Source organism: Sus scrofa, chromosome 16, assembly GCF_054392235.1.
Source record: "Sus scrofa isolate SSC_HxYL_T2T_F1_AM1 chromosome 16, Sscrofa_HxYL_maternal_Yorkshire_Landrace_v2.0, whole genome shotgun sequence".
NCBI classification, from domain to species: domain Eukaryota; kingdom Metazoa; phylum Chordata; class Mammalia; order Artiodactyla; family Suidae; genus Sus; species Sus scrofa.
This window is the reverse complement of record NC_139398.1, coordinates 78,848,657-78,866,367: the sequence shown is the minus strand read 5'-3', so window position 1 is coordinate 78,866,367 and position 17,711 is coordinate 78,848,657. Positions and strand designations below refer to the sequence as shown.

Genomic DNA, 17,711 nt, shown 5'->3' with positions numbered 1-17,711 from the left:
ATGGTGGAGAGGTTTGTCCAGGAAAGCCCCACGGGGTCCTACTCAGTTATAGATTTATATCAGGGAATTTCTGACATAACCTGTCTTTATAAAAACAGAACCATAGACAACAAAGAGTTTGCATGTGTGGATCTTTTATGTTTACTGTGATTTCATGAACTATGAGAAGTAATTGTCATTAGAGAGATGTACATTTTGTTGAAGAAGACCCACTCAGGGCGGAATCCACTGCCATCTCTGACCACATATTGGTAGGCCCAGTTACATCAGGTTTGTTCTCTCTGCCCTAACCAAATGCCCCCACCAACGTCTTCAGGCCTTGCCCTGGCCATACCCTTATTCTCATCTCTCCCTAGGGCCTTGCATCTGTTTCCACATCACAGAGTGGATTCATGGCCCAGGCTTGACCTCCTATTTATGAGCATTTGATTAATCATGACAGATGTATTGATTTTTGACCAGTAATTCATCTTGGACTTCTGAATTGTGGCTCTTCAGGACGCCCAGTTGAGGAAACTTTGAGTGCTGATCTGTTCCACGATCAGTGTTCTGCCTCGTTTCTCGGTTTCATGAGTTGGAAGTGCACAGTCGGCCCCATCTCCTTTCCTTTTGCATTTCTACTAAGGCATCTTACCGACCCCATTTATCCATTTACCCATCTCTCAGCCAATGAGAATTTATTGTCTCACTTAGCCTAAAGGAAAATAATGAACTATGATTACTCTTTCAAGGAATTCACTCACTCTTGGGACAAGCTGATGATCAAGACAAAGCTTGAAAACCCATCACAGCATGGCACTCTTATAGAAGAGCAAGTTAACTCTACAGGCAATAAGAGCCATTACTAATAAATATTTCACTGCAGTTCATGGTTTGTCAAGTAATTTCTCTAAGTATTGTAATTCCTTTGCAAAGCTTTATGCTGTTAGATATCATTATGCCACTTATAGATGAGAAAAAAAATGACTTGGCTTTAGTGATTTGTCAAAGATGAATGCATTTATTAAACAAATACTGCTTGCCCTCCTAATACATGCCAGACATCATTCCAACAATAAACAAAGCATTATCGCTCTCCCCATAGAGCTACACTCTAGTGGAGACACCAATCATATCCCAGTAAGTGAAAGAGGAATGTCAGATACGGAGGGGGATGCCACCACAGAAGAATCGAGGGGTGCTCTTTTGCATAGTGTGGTCAGGGAAGGCCCATGGAGGAAATGATGAGAAAAACTTGAGTGGAGAAGCTAGCTGCGTTGAGAGCGTGGGGGAGAGAGCATTCCAGGCAGAAGCAATGGCAAGTACCAAGGCCCTGAGGTGGCATTTGTGTGATGTGTTCAGTGGACAAGTAAGAAGGCCAATGTGGCTGCGGTGAACTTGTGCTGTTCTGACTTTGCCTCTATGCCCCCAAGATCGTGGACTTGCCTTAGCATTCTTCCTTTTCTTAGATGCATGCTGGATATGGAACAGGGATCAGCCCTGTGACATTTTGGAAGACAACACATCTCAGGTGTCGGACTGTGAGGGGGCAAGGGGCATGCTGAGGTTGAGGAGAGAGAATTGATCCAAATTGCATTTGACACTGTATACCCATCTTAAATGCTCACTGGCTTCTGATACTCACAAGGGTGGTTCATATTCCCTCTCCTGTTTGTCTTGGCTCACCGACAGCTGAAAGGATGGGATAAGACCAGCTTCATATATGTATGTGGCGTCAACCCCAGAGGGAAACTCAGGTTCCTCCTTTTCTTCTGTATTTCTTAACCTCTCTCCTGAGAACAATAGCCCCCACAACTACCCTGGTACATTGTATGTGCTGTCTGGACAGTAAAGTATGTTGTTGCGACCCTCAAAATAAAAATAAGAGCCCAGGAGTTCCCATCATGGCACAGTGGTTAACGAATCCGACTAGGAACCATGAGGTTGCGGGTTCTATCCCTGGCCTTGCTCAGTGGGTTAAGGATCGGGCGTTGCCGTGAGCTGTGGTGTAGGTTGCAGACGTGGCTTGGATCCCGCGTTGCTGTAGCTCTGGCGTAGGCCAGTGGCTGCAGCTCCGATTCAACCCCTAGCCTGGGAAGCTCCACATGCCGTGGGAGCAGCCCTAGAAAAGGCAAAAAGACAAGGGGGGAAAAAAAAAAAAAAAAAAGAGCCCAGTGCCACTAAATCCATTTAAATTGAGATGTACTCTTTTTTACCTGCTAGGCCAGCCAGTTTGTTTTAAATGTCTGGTTTTGATGTTATTTTTTTTTTAACAAAAAATAATGGCTACAGGAAGCACATTTCTAAGCTATTGAATTTCAATAAAACCCTGCTACTCATTAGAGTGTTTCGCAGTTTCAGGTTTGTGAAGCTGACATCATCCACGAGGTTAGAGCCAGCTTTGGGGCATTTCCACTAACATTCTTATCTACCTGAAGACAGAGCTTAGACTAACTCTCATCCTACCATAAGCCAGATTTTGGAGCTAAATCCAGGTGAAAGAGGGAGTAACCTGATGCCAGTTAGATCAGCCCTCTCTGCCTGGATGTTATGCTTGCAGGATTTGAAGTTTAAATCAACAGCAACAGAAAGAAACTTTGTGACTCTTCCATTAGGCTGAAATTGACATTCCAGAAACCAGGTTTTTCCAATATACAGACACTAACTCAGGTGAGTCCCACAAGTCAGGCCTGTACCTCAGGGAAATAACTCCACGAGCTTGAGTCTGGATCCACTAAAGAACTCATTTTCTACCACAGGACATTATTATGAAAGAAGAGAAAATTCTGAAATAATCCTAGCCTCAAGAATTTCTACCCATAAAGAAGGATATCTTTTTCTCTAAAAGCACAGAGCATGATAAGGCCAAATCTCTTTTTACTTTTAATTGAAAGAGGTAAAGTAACATTTATAAAGCACCCACAGCATGCCCCTTTCTGTGCCAGGTGACTTAAATGTTTGTTAAATATATACCACTACCCGCCAAGGTAGTTGGTTGATTTTTTTTTTTTTTTTTTTTTTAACAGAAGAGCAAACTGAGGTGCAAAACAGTGAATGATTTGCCCCAAGTCACACAGGTGATAACGAGTAGAAAGGCTGTAAGAGAATGAGTCTTTTTGATACTAAAGTTTTTCTCCATTGCTCTGTAAAAACAGACATTTTAAAATCTGAAGCTAAGGGAGAAGGTATTGAATTATTCCCTAAGCTGATATCTTCATTGTATGATTAGTTGTTAAGCTGTGCATCTTTTCAAGCGATTCACCTTCCCCTCGTATTCAGCCACTCAGACGGAAATGGGGAAATGGCTTTTTTTGTGTTTCCCAGACCAGGTCTCATGCTCACACATATATTAGTTATGGTGGCATAGTGCATTTATTTTGAAGGCTTGCCCATTATAAGGCATTGTATGATGAGAAAGGTGGCTTAGATGATAAAAAAGAAATGACTGGAGACTTTTCCTACAGCACTCTGGATAGAATAAATAGCGCATGGCCGTTTATCTTGAAGAGCTTCCTTTTACCTGAGCTTGGTAATTTCTAGGGGTCATCTTGGTTAAATTAGATTTTAATTCTGAAATACTGTTGCCAGAACTGTTCCTACGGGCCAATATGCATCTCATGAATAATGGGATTTGAGCCACAGTTGATAGCGCTAGTAAAGTGAATGAGGACTACCTGCCACATAACCTTTGGGAATGACTTTTTCTCCTGATACAAAGAGTTTTACAAGTACAAGAATTTGTTCATGAAGAACAGCAGCTCCTTAGGTGAACGTTTTCTAGTTAACTGGATGTCTTTTCCCCCACACCTTTTAAGCATGACCTGAGAGATGCTATATTCTTTCTACTCATATTTTATATACTTCTTTCTCTCTGCCATGTTTTGCATAGGAGAGAAGGAGCTTTCTTACTTGTTACCCTCTGTGACATGTGCTGTAGAGAATATAGGAAAGAGTGAATCTTTCTTGCTGTATCTTCCTTACACCCAAAGGTCATCAAGAGAGCCATTAATAGAATAAAAGCAAATCTCTCAAGATTCTTCTATAAGCATATTGTATTCAAACATAACATGAAGAAGCACCCTCCTTCCAACTTCTAGTTGTCTGCAGTAATTATAATCTCTTACGGAACTATTCCCAACACTGTATGAAGGGGGTAATTTTTCCAGTACCTGTGAGAGCCCCCATTCCCATCAAGGTCATGATTATCATAAACTCTTCGTAGTTGTGACATATAGCTCATTGTTTCATGACCTTGTTGTAATCTTAGGCCTGGCGTCCTATTCTGGGAGAGAATCAACATGAAGTTCTCACTGGGTGCCTGGTAACTCCTAATACTTTCATATCCTGGGGCTTCCCTCTCATGGGAAGCAGAAGTGACTCACTGGCTATGACAGTGGTGACTCCTGTTCCCAAGCAAGGACTAGAAAGTCATATATCTCTCCAGGAGCATGGTTTGGTCACACATTGAAGGGGTGTGTGGTGGCTGTGGGGAGATGATATAACATGAATGACTCCTTTTTGAAAGTTTCCTCTAATTCAAAGTCATGCCCACTTTCCTTTTTGATATACTCATCTTTTTATAAACTTAATGTGGGGATACACATTTTTATTATATATGTATGAATTAAGAGGTTTATTATAAGGAAGTGGCTCACATGACCAGTCTTAAGATTTGCACTTGGCAAGCTGGAGAACAAGCAGAGCCAATAAGGGAGTTCTCATCCAAAGACCAGCAGGCTCCATCCATACATAAGAAGAGCCATGTTTCAGTTTGAAGATGGAAAAATCCCCAGGTACTAGAGAAACGGTCAGCCCTTTTGTGCTCTTCAGGTCTTCGACTGATTGGACGAGCCCATCCTCGTCCACATGAAGGAGGGCGATCTTCTTTACGAGGTCCACCTAACCCTCCCTAATCTCATCCAGAAACACTCTCACAGGCACATCAGAATAGTGTTCAACTAAAGGCCCGGTCACCCCACTGCCCACTCAAGGTGACACGTACAATTAACCTTCACAACTACTCTCCCAAATAAGGTTTAAAAAATTGTGATTGAGATCACAATGGTTTTTTCATCTCCTCCACTGTCTTCTCTTCTTGCCCCAAACATTGCCCTAATTCTGGGTCTTTGAAACTGTTAAGACTGCTAAAGATGCCCTTCCTAAGGAATAGGTAATGGGTATGAGTAATAATTGGCATGGTCATTGAAAGGGGATAAAAGGTAAATAGAATCCATTTAACCTGCTTCAGCCTCTTAATATTTGATGATTTAATCCTTCATAATTGGAATTATTAAAGTACTGTCTTGACCAGAGAGGAAAGCAGCCTCCATTTTGGCCAACCCCAAAGCATCCTTTCTCTTTTGCTTTCCTCCTGGATTATTAGCTTTAAAATATTGCATGAGCTCAAATCCCTTCACTTTCTACTAGGAACTGTATGAGACAGATTGAATGGCAAAATCCTTTAGCCTCTTCACACCTGCCCCTTAACTCTCTGATTCCCCATCCCCTTGACATTGGCAGCTCCATCATTGGCCCTCTTTCTCCTCTTACCCAAACATCTCCAAGCATATCAAATGAAATTAAGTGAAACTGTATGTGGCAGAGTGTGGCTGCCATGGGAAATCAGAGAAGGCAGTCAGAAAAGGCTGGAAGGAGATAGATGTGGGAGCCAGAGGATGGGGTGATGAATGGTTTAGTATAGGGCACTACTGGGTATTTACCATGTTCCAGGCACTGTGCTTAAGCCGATTAAATGTGCACACACGCTTGATTGTGCACTTGTGCACACACGGAATCCTCAAAGAGGGCTGACTTGATCCTCATTATACAGATGATGAAAAGTTCAGGAAAGGTCTCATAAGTAGAAAGCCATGGGACATGAACTCAAAAACAGGTCTTTCTGATGCCAAATCTCCTGGCCTTGATCACTGCGATCTCTGAATTTGGCAAAGGAAGTAGGGAATACATCCCCCCCACCAAAAAAAATGAGCAAGAATACAGGCTCTATTGTCAGCAAGTTCCTTTTTTTAGAACATGACTTTTGAAATGAATTTGAGGTAGTGAATTCGTCAAAGTTTTGTGTAGTACTTTCATGGAAGTCTTATTGGAATGTATCTAAATTAAATTTCAACCAGTTCCCAGCATTCCCTTCCTTAACACATTCCTGTGGCACAGATCAGATAAAGAATAAAAAGCCAGACTCCCTAGTAGCATCATCTCCTAGTAGCATCATCTCCAAGATCAGGTCCTTCCTATCCTGTCTGGGTCAGCTCCTACACTTTGCATCTTATGCAACATCTCCAAGCATATCAAATGAAATTGCAACGCCACTATAGGCATAAGGGCTTTCCTGGTGTTTCTTAAATGTGCCAGACTCATCTCCACTAGGTAAATGCAACGCCACTATAGGCATAAGGGCTTTCCTGGTGTTTCTTAAATGTGCCAGACTCATCTCCTCCATCCCCAGATCTTCCCATGGCCGGCTTCTTCTCTTCACTTGGGTTTCTTCTCAGAGACAACTTCTTGAACCTCCTATGGAAAATGGGCATTCCACTCTCTCCTTCCCCTTTTCCCTCTTGCACTGCCTCACTCCTCTCCACAGCACTTCATCGTTCTGGCTTCTGTAACCCTCTGAGTGAAAAAAGAAAAATGCATAGGCCTCTGTTGACTGAAAAGATAGGATTCTCCGAGCAGTCAGTGATTCCCTGTGCCAGATGCAGTTGTTGCACTGTTTGGAAAGCACCTGCATGACATGTGGAAAGAATATTAAGCCTTAGAGATGCGTGCAAGGCAAGCAGCCATAGACATCTCTCCAGGGCAACTGCTGCTTCTCATTAGTTGCAGGCAAAGGGTAATTGTGGAAATTGGCGACACCTCTGAAAGACTGGGCGTACCTCTGATGCCATCCTTTGGAAGGCAAATTTGGACATCAAAACCTGAACAGAAGGGCCAAATTAATAGGTAACACAGCTCTAGAAATGGGAGTGCCATTACCAGCCTACCTATTTCTGAATTTATCCCTCAAAACCTTTCTCACAAGTATCAAAAAGACACTGGACCCTTTGAAGCTGTAACTTGAAGCTTCATGAAAGACAGTGTCCTGTGCAACTGACAACTTTTCCTAATGAAAAGAGAGGGAAGGCAGGACAGGTAGCTCCCTTGGGGTGCCTGCCCTGGTGAAAGGATCTATTTCAGAAGGTATTTTCACAGTGTGCATTTTTAATATCATTCAGGCCAGTGTCTTAATCAGGCTTGAATGGTGGGGAGTGCTCACAGAGCAGCAGGGATCACCACAGTAGGAATTTAATCTGAACACTTGGCATAGGTCTAATCATATTTCACTTATTTTCTTTTATGTGTCTGCTTAAGATAAATGAGTCCCCTCCTTTATCAACAATAGCTCAGGATTCATAAGCTCACATTTTTCACCTGGGACAGGGGATGTAGCAACTTGCACTTTATTACCCATCTCTCATTTTCTTCCCTTCAAACAATCGATAAATTCTCCCTCGATGTCTCTTTTTAAAGGTTGCTTACAAGTTTGTGTTTCAGAACAATGTGCTGGCATTGGTTTTTATGCCTAAATCCTCCCTGAATCGGGATGTACATTTGGAGTGATTTGTGAGAGTTTTTGCAAGAATGTCTTTGGCAAAACTGCAAGTCACACAAGATGCGCTAATTGCAGCCTCTCCAGGCACCAGTTCCCAATGACAGCTGTGATTTGTTGTTGTCCAGAGAGCATCTCATTCCTGTGGATCATAGAATAAGACTTTTTAAAGTGGAAAAGACCTTACTTTAATGCTTATACTCTCCAATATAAATGGAGAGAAAACAGAAATGGGAGAAAACAGATGCAGAACGTTTAGGATTGTCCAAATTTGCCTTGAGGACTAGTGGAAGGGTTGAGTCTAAGCCCAGGGACTGAGGTCTTCTCGTGATGGGATGTGCTTATATTTCCTGAAAAGCATTCTTTTTATTTTTTATTTTTATTTTTTTGTCTTTTTAGGGCCGTACCCATGGCATATGGAGGTTCCCAGGCTATGGGTCGAATAAGAGCTGTAGCCACTGGCCTACGCCACAGCCACAGCAACACCAGATCCAAGCCCCGTCTGTGACCTACACCACACCTCACAGCAATGCTGGATCCTTTACCCACTGAGAAAGGCCAGGGATCAAAACTGTGTCCTCAGGAATGCTAGTCAGATTCCTGTCCACTGAGCCATGATAGGAACTCCAAGGCTTTTAAAGATAATCTTTAATTCATGCCTTGAGATCCAGAACAATTCCTCAAGTTGAGCTAGCTGTTTTCCCTGATGGACATTAAGCAGAGGACAGGTCTGGGTGAGTGGTACCCAGGCCTTGTTGACTTTTAAGCCAGACGTGACTTCATGTGTGATCCACATTTGTGGTTCTTGTGGCTGACAGAAGACTTCTAAGCCATTTGGCTAAAATTTACTGTCTACCTATGTCAGGGATTGTGGCAAATGATTAGGATAAAAAGACAGCTAAGGTACTACTCCTGCTGCTAGAAGCATGCCATCTAGAGAGAGAGGAAATAATAGAGAGTTTGGTCAGAGTTCCCACTGTAGCACAAAGGGTTAAGAACCCGACTACAGTGGAGATGCAGCTTCGATCCCTGGCCTGGCAGAGTGGGTTCAAGACTCTGGCATTGCCAGCTTCAGTGGAGGTCCCAGTCACGGCTGCAGCTCAGATTCACTCCCTGGCCTGAGAACCTCCATATGCTACTGGTTTGGCCATAAAGAAAAAAAAGAAAAAATAGCATCTGTTCTAAATGGACATAGACTCTTGTTTCACAAGCTACAGCATATGTCATGGCTGAATTTATCATAAGTGAGTAGGGAAAGCTGCCCAAAGACTTAGCAGCAAAGTGTTCAAAGTGGTGGCTGCTCTGTCATTCTGTGTCACCAGTTGACTTCACCATCAGACCTCCCTGGGCAGGTGGCTTGGGTGAGAAGCTACATGAAATAGAGGTCTCTATAATTTAAAGCCACTGGGAATTTTGTTGTTGTAACCTAACCTCTTTTGACTGATACACATGGGTTGTCTGATATTTCCTCTATTTAGAAGATAGAATTGTCTTGGTTACCTAAGTGTGCATATAGGGAGAATGAAACTTAGAAAGGGTACCAACGAGATATGGGGTCGAGTCAGGATTCTAACCATGCAATCTGACTCTAGAATTCAAAGTCTTAGCCAGCATACCATAATGCTGTGTGCATGTTTGTGTCTGTGTCTGTGTCTGTGGGTGTGTTCCAGTTACTGAGAAAAGATGGTTTCCAAAGCATTGAGGAATGTCAGGGGAGACTTCTCAAAGAAACTGGTTGATATGCCCTAAGGGACAAATAGGGATAAAGTCATTTAGAAATAAAGGGAATTAGGCTTATGCCCTGTGTGTATGTGTGGGGAGAAATTCCCCCTCTGGCTGATTGACTCATTCCCAGGAAAAGCATAGAGCGAAGAATCCCCATCAATATATTACTACTGGCATCTAGGAACTATAAAATGCCTCAAGTACAATGGCCTTGGAGCTATAAATCATTAAAAGCAACTTTATGAGACATTATAACTTTATAAGACATAAGTGAGAAATTACAATTCTGAGACACTGAGGTAGCAAAGCAATGTGATAGCTCTTTGTCTTTTTTTTTTTTTTTTTTTTTTTTTTGGTCTATTCTAGGGCCACACCCACAGCATATGGAAGTTTCCAGGCTAGGGGTCTAATCGGAGCTGCAGCCACCAGCATACGCCAGAGCCACAGAAATGCCAGATCCAAGCTTCATCTGTGACCCACACCACAGCTCACAGCAATGCTGGATCCTTAACCCACTGAGCGAGGCCAGGGATGGAACCCATAACGTCATGGTTCCTAGTCAGATTCGTTAGCCACTGAGCCATGATGGGAACTCCAGCTCTACATCTTATATTCCCCTTTTTCTTGTGCACGCACACACACTGTTCTAACCAATCTTTGAGCTTTAGCTTTGTGGTATCTGAGAAGTAATCAGGAGGAGAAGGAAAAAAAATGCTAGGTTGATAGCGGTGAAAGAATGAATATATGAATAAAGTTGAGACTCTATAGCAACTGACACCAAGGATCAGAAGCTGTGACCCAGACACTGTGGCGTCATCTGATCCTTGAAGTTATCATCCCGCACTGATGATGGCCCCATTTTTAATGCCCCCTGCAAAAGATCAGTAATGACCTTTATAGCCTGTCCCAAATGTGATTGACTTGATCACATACCACTTCCTGAGTGTGATGCAGCCAGGTCTTCCCTCACACGACTCCCTTCCCTAGGCTTGGTCCGTGATGGGAACAGAACACTTGCCAGCGTCTCCCTTTTATCACTCCACACCAGGTGTGGACAAATAATAGAGCTCTGTCTTACCAGTTCTCTCTCAACCCTGCTACCTCTTCCCCCAGCACCTGTCTCTGAACCTGTTCTCTTTGTTGATTTGGGGAATTCCAAAGCACGTAATGCCATGTCACCTGAACTGGATTCCTCTTTTCTGGGGACATCAGTGCATGTTCATTACTGGTTTTTTTTTTTTTTTTTTTTTCCAAAAAGAACATGGTTAAGGTTAAAATTTCACACTTTAAGTTTTACCCTTTTAAGTACGCATTTCAATGATTTTTTTGTAAGTTTACTAAATTAGGCCACTATCGCCATATTCCAACTTTAGAGCGGTTCTGTCACCTCAGTAAAACTCCTTGGAGTTCCCGTTGTGGCTCAGTGGTAACAAAGCCGAACTAGTATCCATGAGGATGTGCGTCCAATCCCTGGCCTTGCTCAGTGGGTTAAGGATCTGGCATTGCTGTGAGCTGTGATGGAGATTGCAAACACAGCTCAGATCCAGCATTGCTGTGGCTGTGGAGTAGGCCAGTGGCTACAGCTACAATTTAACCCCTAGCCTGGGAATTTCTCTACACACTGGCTGTGGCCCTGAGAAGACAAAAAAATGTTTTTTTAAATAAAGTTCCTTTAGCTTATTTACAGTCACCTCCCTCTCCTAGTCCAAGATAAGCATGGATCTTATTACTGCCTCTATAAATGTGCCTCGTTGGGTATTGTATATAAACAGACTCATACAATCCGTGATCTTTTGTGTCTAACTTTGATTTCTTAGCAAAATGTTTTTGAGGTTTATCTGTGTTGTAGCAGGGATCAGCCTTTGTTCCTTTTTCTTGCTAAATAGTATTCAGTTGCCCAGATGCAGAGTATATTTATTATCAATCGATCAGCCTCTGGGTTGTTTCTATTTTTTGGTTATGAAGAATTTTACTGTAATGGACATTTAGGTTCAAGTCTTTGTGTGAGTACAGGTTTTTATTTATTTTTGGCAGATAGCTAAAAGTGGAATTGCTGGGTCACATGGTAACTCTGTGTTTAATTTTTTAACAGTTAAACCTTTTTTAAAAGTGCCTGCACCCTGGTGTGTTCCCATTAGTGATGTGTAAGACTTCCTGTATCTCACATCCTTGCCATCACGTGTGTTACTCATGTGTTGTCCTTTAGACTAGAAGCTCCTAGAAGAGAGGGACTCTTCCTTCCTCCTCACTTAACATTCAACACAGGACTGGGCACACAGTTGCAGCTTAGCCATGCAGCAGAGTGTGGTAGTAAAGGACTTTCATTTTGCAGTTAGACCATTAGGGTGTCTGAACATCAGTTTTCTCAAGTGTGGAATGGGGCAAACAGTGCCTACCCCCTAGAGTTATAATGAGGATTAATGGACACGTCAATCAAGTGCTTTGTCTAATGTTTATGGAAATGGTAGCTTTGATGATTGTTGTTTGTAATTTGCATTAATGTGCACTTTCTGAACAATCTCTAGCTTATTTCTTTGTTGTTTTTCCAGTCTTTTCTTTTTCTTTCAGTATGTCTACACTTAGTCATAGGCAGTGTGCTGGACCTAGAAAATTGAATAGTGAATGATACATTGTCCCTCATCTCAAGTAATTTGAAGCCCCCAAGGAAAGACATAATTGTCATTGGATCATTGCACTGCCATGTGATAAATGCTGTGATAGCAATGCTCATAGAGTATGAGGGCACCTCAGAGAAGGAGCCCAGATCCAGAAAAGCCATCTGATCAGAACCCATTGGTTCTGGAGGAAGGAACCAGAAGGGTTGGGAAGAGCATGGTTGGTCAAGGGAGGGACGTTTGTGAAGACTCAAAAAGGGAAATAATTGGGGAAAGTTGCTAACATGCTTTGTGACAGAGTGAAGGGAGACTGCCAAGAGATGAGACCGGAGAAGTGGCAGGAGCCAGATGAAGAAGGTGTTAAATACTGCATTAAGGAGTTGGCTCTTGACCTGTGCTGCTGCCATGCCATTGTATTTTACACGCTAAGGAGCTACAGAGAGGAGGCTTCAATATGTGAATTGCAGAAGTGACCATTCATAAATTAGAGGGAGCCAAGTTCTGTTGGTCTCCTTCTCTATAGCAGTATAGAGAAGGCAGTATTTCTCAGCTTTTTTTTTTTTCATTATTCCTTCCTCCTGCCCTGAGAGCATTTTTACACCTCTTTTTCCCCCTAATTGTCTACCCTGCCATGAAATTTATTTTTACAAATATACTATATTTGTGCTCTACACATAAGCATTTTTGTGCTTTATGCATAAAAACAGTACAATTTTTTTCCACTTTCCTCCAATCACCATTTTGCACCCATTGGGGACTAGGTCACCCTGACAGGCTTGCTGTGATATTTTGGAATCCACTTAAGGGATAGGCCTAGGTTTTAACTTTTTTTTTTTTTTTTTTAATTTCCCCGGAACGCCTTTCAAAATGCAGCTTTATTTGAAATGACAACATCTTATCACTTCAGAGGTATTTGCTGAGCACATACTATGAGCCAAGAAATGTTGGAGGAATTGAGAGTACTGCCAACAAAAACCCCATCCCTCATGAAGCTTGCATTCTGAAACAGTCTGGGTCGAGATACAACTGCCTCACTCAATAAAAACCAAGCAATGCCTCCTATTAAAACTGCTCCAGCAAGAGCTGTCTTGGGACCTGCTGACTAAAATAGGACTTGGCATTACTTCAAGCTTGGAAATGTGCTGATGGAATTAAAAACCTGTTTGATGCTGATGCAGCAGGAAAATTAGAAGAGCAAGAAATAACACTTTCTGTCATGAGCCTAATACCAATTCTCAGCCCTCATCTCCCTGGGGCTAGCAGGGCATCCCACAGCACTTGAGATTTCTTGGACCTCTTGGTGTTTTACCCAGCACTAGTGGAAAGACCCCTGGGGGGTGCTTGTCACCGTCTTTCATTGGCAGTGACCAAGGGAACTGGAAAAGGGAAATGTAGAGGCTGGAGGCCTGCAGCCACTTCCCTCTGAGGCCCTAACCCCACCAAGGGACACTGGCAGGATGTTAGCCTCCAGAACTCCTGGGAATCATAGATCCCTTGTCCACCCCTAGTCGAAATATATCTCCTCTAGTCTTTCTTGCCTCCCTGTGCCAGTATGCCTGGCAAGTTCATTTAATGAGAGGTACCTTTTACAAAAGATAAGAAACTCCAAAGTTCTCAGGCTGCCTCTGCTTCTTTGTTCTCAACATCTCTAAGCCGCCTAATTACAAAGCCTGAGAACCTAATTGAAGCAGTGATGAAAGGGGCTGGGATCCAGTATGAGAGATAGGAGGAAAGAAACAAATTACTTTTTCCATGTCTTGTTCTTCCCCTCTGGAATCTCTGTTTATCTATACTCATCTTGTAGAAAACTGTACATTTGTAACCACCGACCAGATAGTCTGGATAGTCAAAGAAAGAATAAAGAGCAAATGTCCTCACCCATGGGCCAGCCCAGAGGGAGATTTCCTCTAGATTACAGCCACCTCTGCCCCTGTCCCCCAAGCTCCATCACCCCCAGAAGACCTTGCAGTGGGGGCAGGGGGGCACTCTCACTTGGCATGGGAAGATGATGGGATTCACTTATGCACTTGTGAAAACTCCTGTGTGCTGGCCACGGGGATGGGCACTGGGAATACTGTGCTGTGCAGGACAGCAGAGCCTCTGCCCTCATCGGGCTGGTGGCAGGGTCCTGGCGACTCACTTCTGTGTCAAGAACACTTTAGACTTTAGGACCCTGAGCTGACCAGTGCTGACTCAGTCAGGTCCAGCTAGCTGGATGCTAAAATCTTCATGCCTGCCTTTAAGAATAAAGATTTTCCATTTGAAGTGGGGAAAAAAGTGGTAAATTTCCTCTAATTACTTTGGAAATGACTGAGTCTTCTCAATGCCGCTTTTGCCTCTTACTGGGAGGGAAATTTGGCTTCAAAACTGACCTAAAACTCCTGTCTTGATAATACCCACGACTTCTTAGGCAGCTAACGATGAATTGGCTTTAGGAGTTCCCAAGTAGTTCAGCAGGTTAAGGACCCAGCATTGTCACTGCGGTGGCTCAGGTTGCTGGTGTGGTGGTGGTTCAATCCATGCCTGGGAACTTCCTCATGTTGTGGCATAGCCCTCTGCAAAAAGGCAGATAAAAAGCCAATTTTGTTGTTGTTTTTTTAAGGCTGCATCTACGGCATATGGAAGTTCCCAGGCTATGAATCAAATCTAAGCTATAGTTGCTGGCCTACACCACAGCCACAGCAATGCAGGATCCTTAAGCCACTGAGCAAGGCCATGGATCGAATCCACATCCTCGTGGATACTAGTAGAGTTCATTCACTGAGCCACAACAGGTACTCCTACAAAATGGTTTTAAATAAGGCTGGTCTCACATTTTTTTCATGTGAATCCAATCCAGTCTGATCGTTTCAGAGCTTTAAGGAGATTCCGATGTGAAAACATATTTCGTTGGTTATTCGAATCTGCTTTTATTGAATTTTGGAAATAGAGGCCGGTAATAATAATTCACACTGTTTGAAAGAACTTTCCCATCAAATACCTTGAGCAGACTTAGGGGCTAGGGAGGAAAGTGGAAAAATGAAGTAGTGATGGACAGGAATGGGAATAATCTCTAAGTGGAAGATAGACATCCGGCTCATTGGTAGTGAGTTTCTTATCAAAAAAGGTATTGAACCAAAGGTTAAATTACTATTACAAAGGAGTTAATTGACTGTTGGATTAGATAAGCGTTTGTTTCTTTTTTTTTTTAATCTTTCTTTTTGTCTTTTGAGGGCTGCACCCACAGCATATGGAGGTTCCCAGGCTAGGGGTCTAATCAGAGCTATTGCTGCCAGCCTACGCCAGAGCCACAGCAATGCCAGATCTGAGCCACATCCAAGACCTACACCACAGCTCACGGCAACTTGCTGAGCGAGGCCAGGGATCAAACCATCAACCTCATGGTTCCTAGTCGGATTCGTTTCCACTGTGCCATGACGGGAACTCCAGATGAGTGTTTCTTAAGCATTGTTCCTTCTTGCATCTCCTTGACTATCCTTTTTGGCTGTGTGCCACTTGTATTATAAAGAGCTCCGGGGACAGACATGAGAGGGGCCTTCCTCCTTTCTAATACTTGTGACTTGCAGCACATAGTGTGTACAGAGTAAGCTTTTCAGAAATAGCAGATGGTTCATTCTGCTTATGGTTCTGGGCATGGGAGGTAGCTGGGCTAGAATAAAAACCATTAGATACAGGGATGGTGGAATAAAGATGAGTCATCTTTGGAGGGTGTTATACAATTTCAATAACCATTTCAGTAATCATTTCATTGTTTTGAAGGTTAATCAATAAAGGAGAAAAATCGAGCATCCATCAAGTTCTTATATAAACTATAGTTTAGGGTAAACATAGTTGATGACACGCAATTTCTGTTGATAGAATATCCCATCGGATAACTTAAGAAGAAAAAATTCTTTTATCACCAATGCGAAATCTCTAGTGAAATAATGGATCCTCTAGGCAAAGACCACCAGCAAAGGACATTAAATGCCTCCTAATAGAGCACATGGTAAACAGAAAAATGCCCTCCCTCCAAAAACATCAATATCCTAATCTCAGAATCTATGAATATGTTACATTACATGGCAAAGGGCAGTTAAGGTTGTGCTCAATTATGGTTGCTGATCAAGTGATCTTAAAATAGATTTTTCCTGATGAGATGTGAGAGTCCTTAAAAGTGAAAGAAGGAAGCAGAAAACGCATTCTCAGAGTGACCGGATGTGAGGAAGATTGAACCACTCACTGCTGACTTAAAGGCAGAATGGGCCACAAGCCCCAGAATGGGCAGCCTTGAGAAGCCATAAAAAGTCAAGAAATAGGTTTTTCCCTTAGAGCCTCCAAAAAGGAGCAGTAGCCCTGCTGACACCTCAGTCTTCTCTTTGAACCCTGGGTCTGACTTCTCACACATAGGGAGTACATTTGTCCTGTATTAAGCCATTGAGTTTGTGGTTATTTATGATGGTAGCAATGAAAAGATATTCCATCTCCTAGGATGTATTCTTTCTAGAAAACTGAGCCTGAATATTCTCGAGCTTCTTAATCTAACTATCAATGTATATGAAATACAGGGGACAGAAGAGTACGTGCCATGAAATTATGGGAATGTTCAGCACAATCTAAAGTCTGGGAAATGCTATTGGAAAAATGACATTTTATTTATCATATAAAGTATGCTTATGTGTGGGGAGGTCTGAGAGAAATTGAAGAGATTTAAGAGGATCTAGCATTTTAGGTATCAACCAATTGCCATAGCAAACTTGATTCCAATTAATAAATATAAAGAGAAAAATATTAATGAGATTCGACCATTGACATTGTTACACTGATAATATTTAGGAATTAATTTATCTTTTTGGTGTAGTGATGGTATTATGGTTGGATTTAAACAAAGGAAGTGGGTGTATTAGCCTTAATAGATAACAGTAGCTGAAAACTGATAATTGTTAAGTTGAATGACAGCTACATAGGTGTTTATCCTTTCTATGTTTGTATGTATTTTAATATATCCATAAGAAAGAATTAGTAAAATAGGAGTTCCCGTCGTGGCTCAGTGGTTAAAGAATCCGACTAGGAACTATGCGGTTGCGGGTTCGATCCCTGACCCTTGCTCAGTGGGTCAAGGATCCGGCGTTGCCATGAGCTGTGGTGTAGGTTGCAGGCCTGGCTTGGATCCCGCGTTGCTGTGGCTCTGGTGTAGGCCGGCGGCTACAGCTCTGATTCGACCCTTAGCCTGGGAACCTCCATATGCCGCGGGAGCAGCCCAAGAAATGGCAAAAAGACAAAAAAGAAAAAAAAAAAAAAGAATTAGTAAAATAGTAAATAATTTGACTCCTTAAGAGTTTTGTGAGCCAAGAACACTATGTTCTAAGGCTGGATTTGGCCAACAGAATGCCAGTTTGTCATTCTTGCATAGTTTCAGAAACTGGGTGTATCTTTTACTTTAACCCAGAAAATCATCCTTTTCTCTTTTGCCCACTCGCCTCTTGCCTCCATTCTCTTGCCACTGCCTAGTTAAAAACAAAACAAAACAGAACAACCTGCCTTCATCTGTTCTAGTGACTGATTGAAGGGCATTACTTGCATTTTGCTTGTTTGGGAAATTTGCTCAATTTTCCAAGATTGCCTGTAATAGATTTTCTCAGAATAAGTGAACCAAGAGAGTAATATGCATAATCACAATGAACAATGCCTCCTAGCATTTTGTCTTCATTTGGACATCCCCCCAATCCATCTTCTCAAAAAACAGAAGGCAATCATTTTGTTTCAGTTTTTGACAGCCTGAAATATTTTGAAATTTTAACTAATTG

At 42.4% G+C, this 17,711-nt stretch overlaps 1 protein-coding gene across 8 annotated transcripts in view; it reads left to right on the top strand.

Annotated features, from left to right (window-relative positions):
* Window positions 1-17,711, top strand: part of SGCD (sarcoglycan delta) — a 1,031,224-nt gene that overhangs the window by 762,899 nt on the left and 250,614 nt on the right. The window lies entirely within an intron of this gene.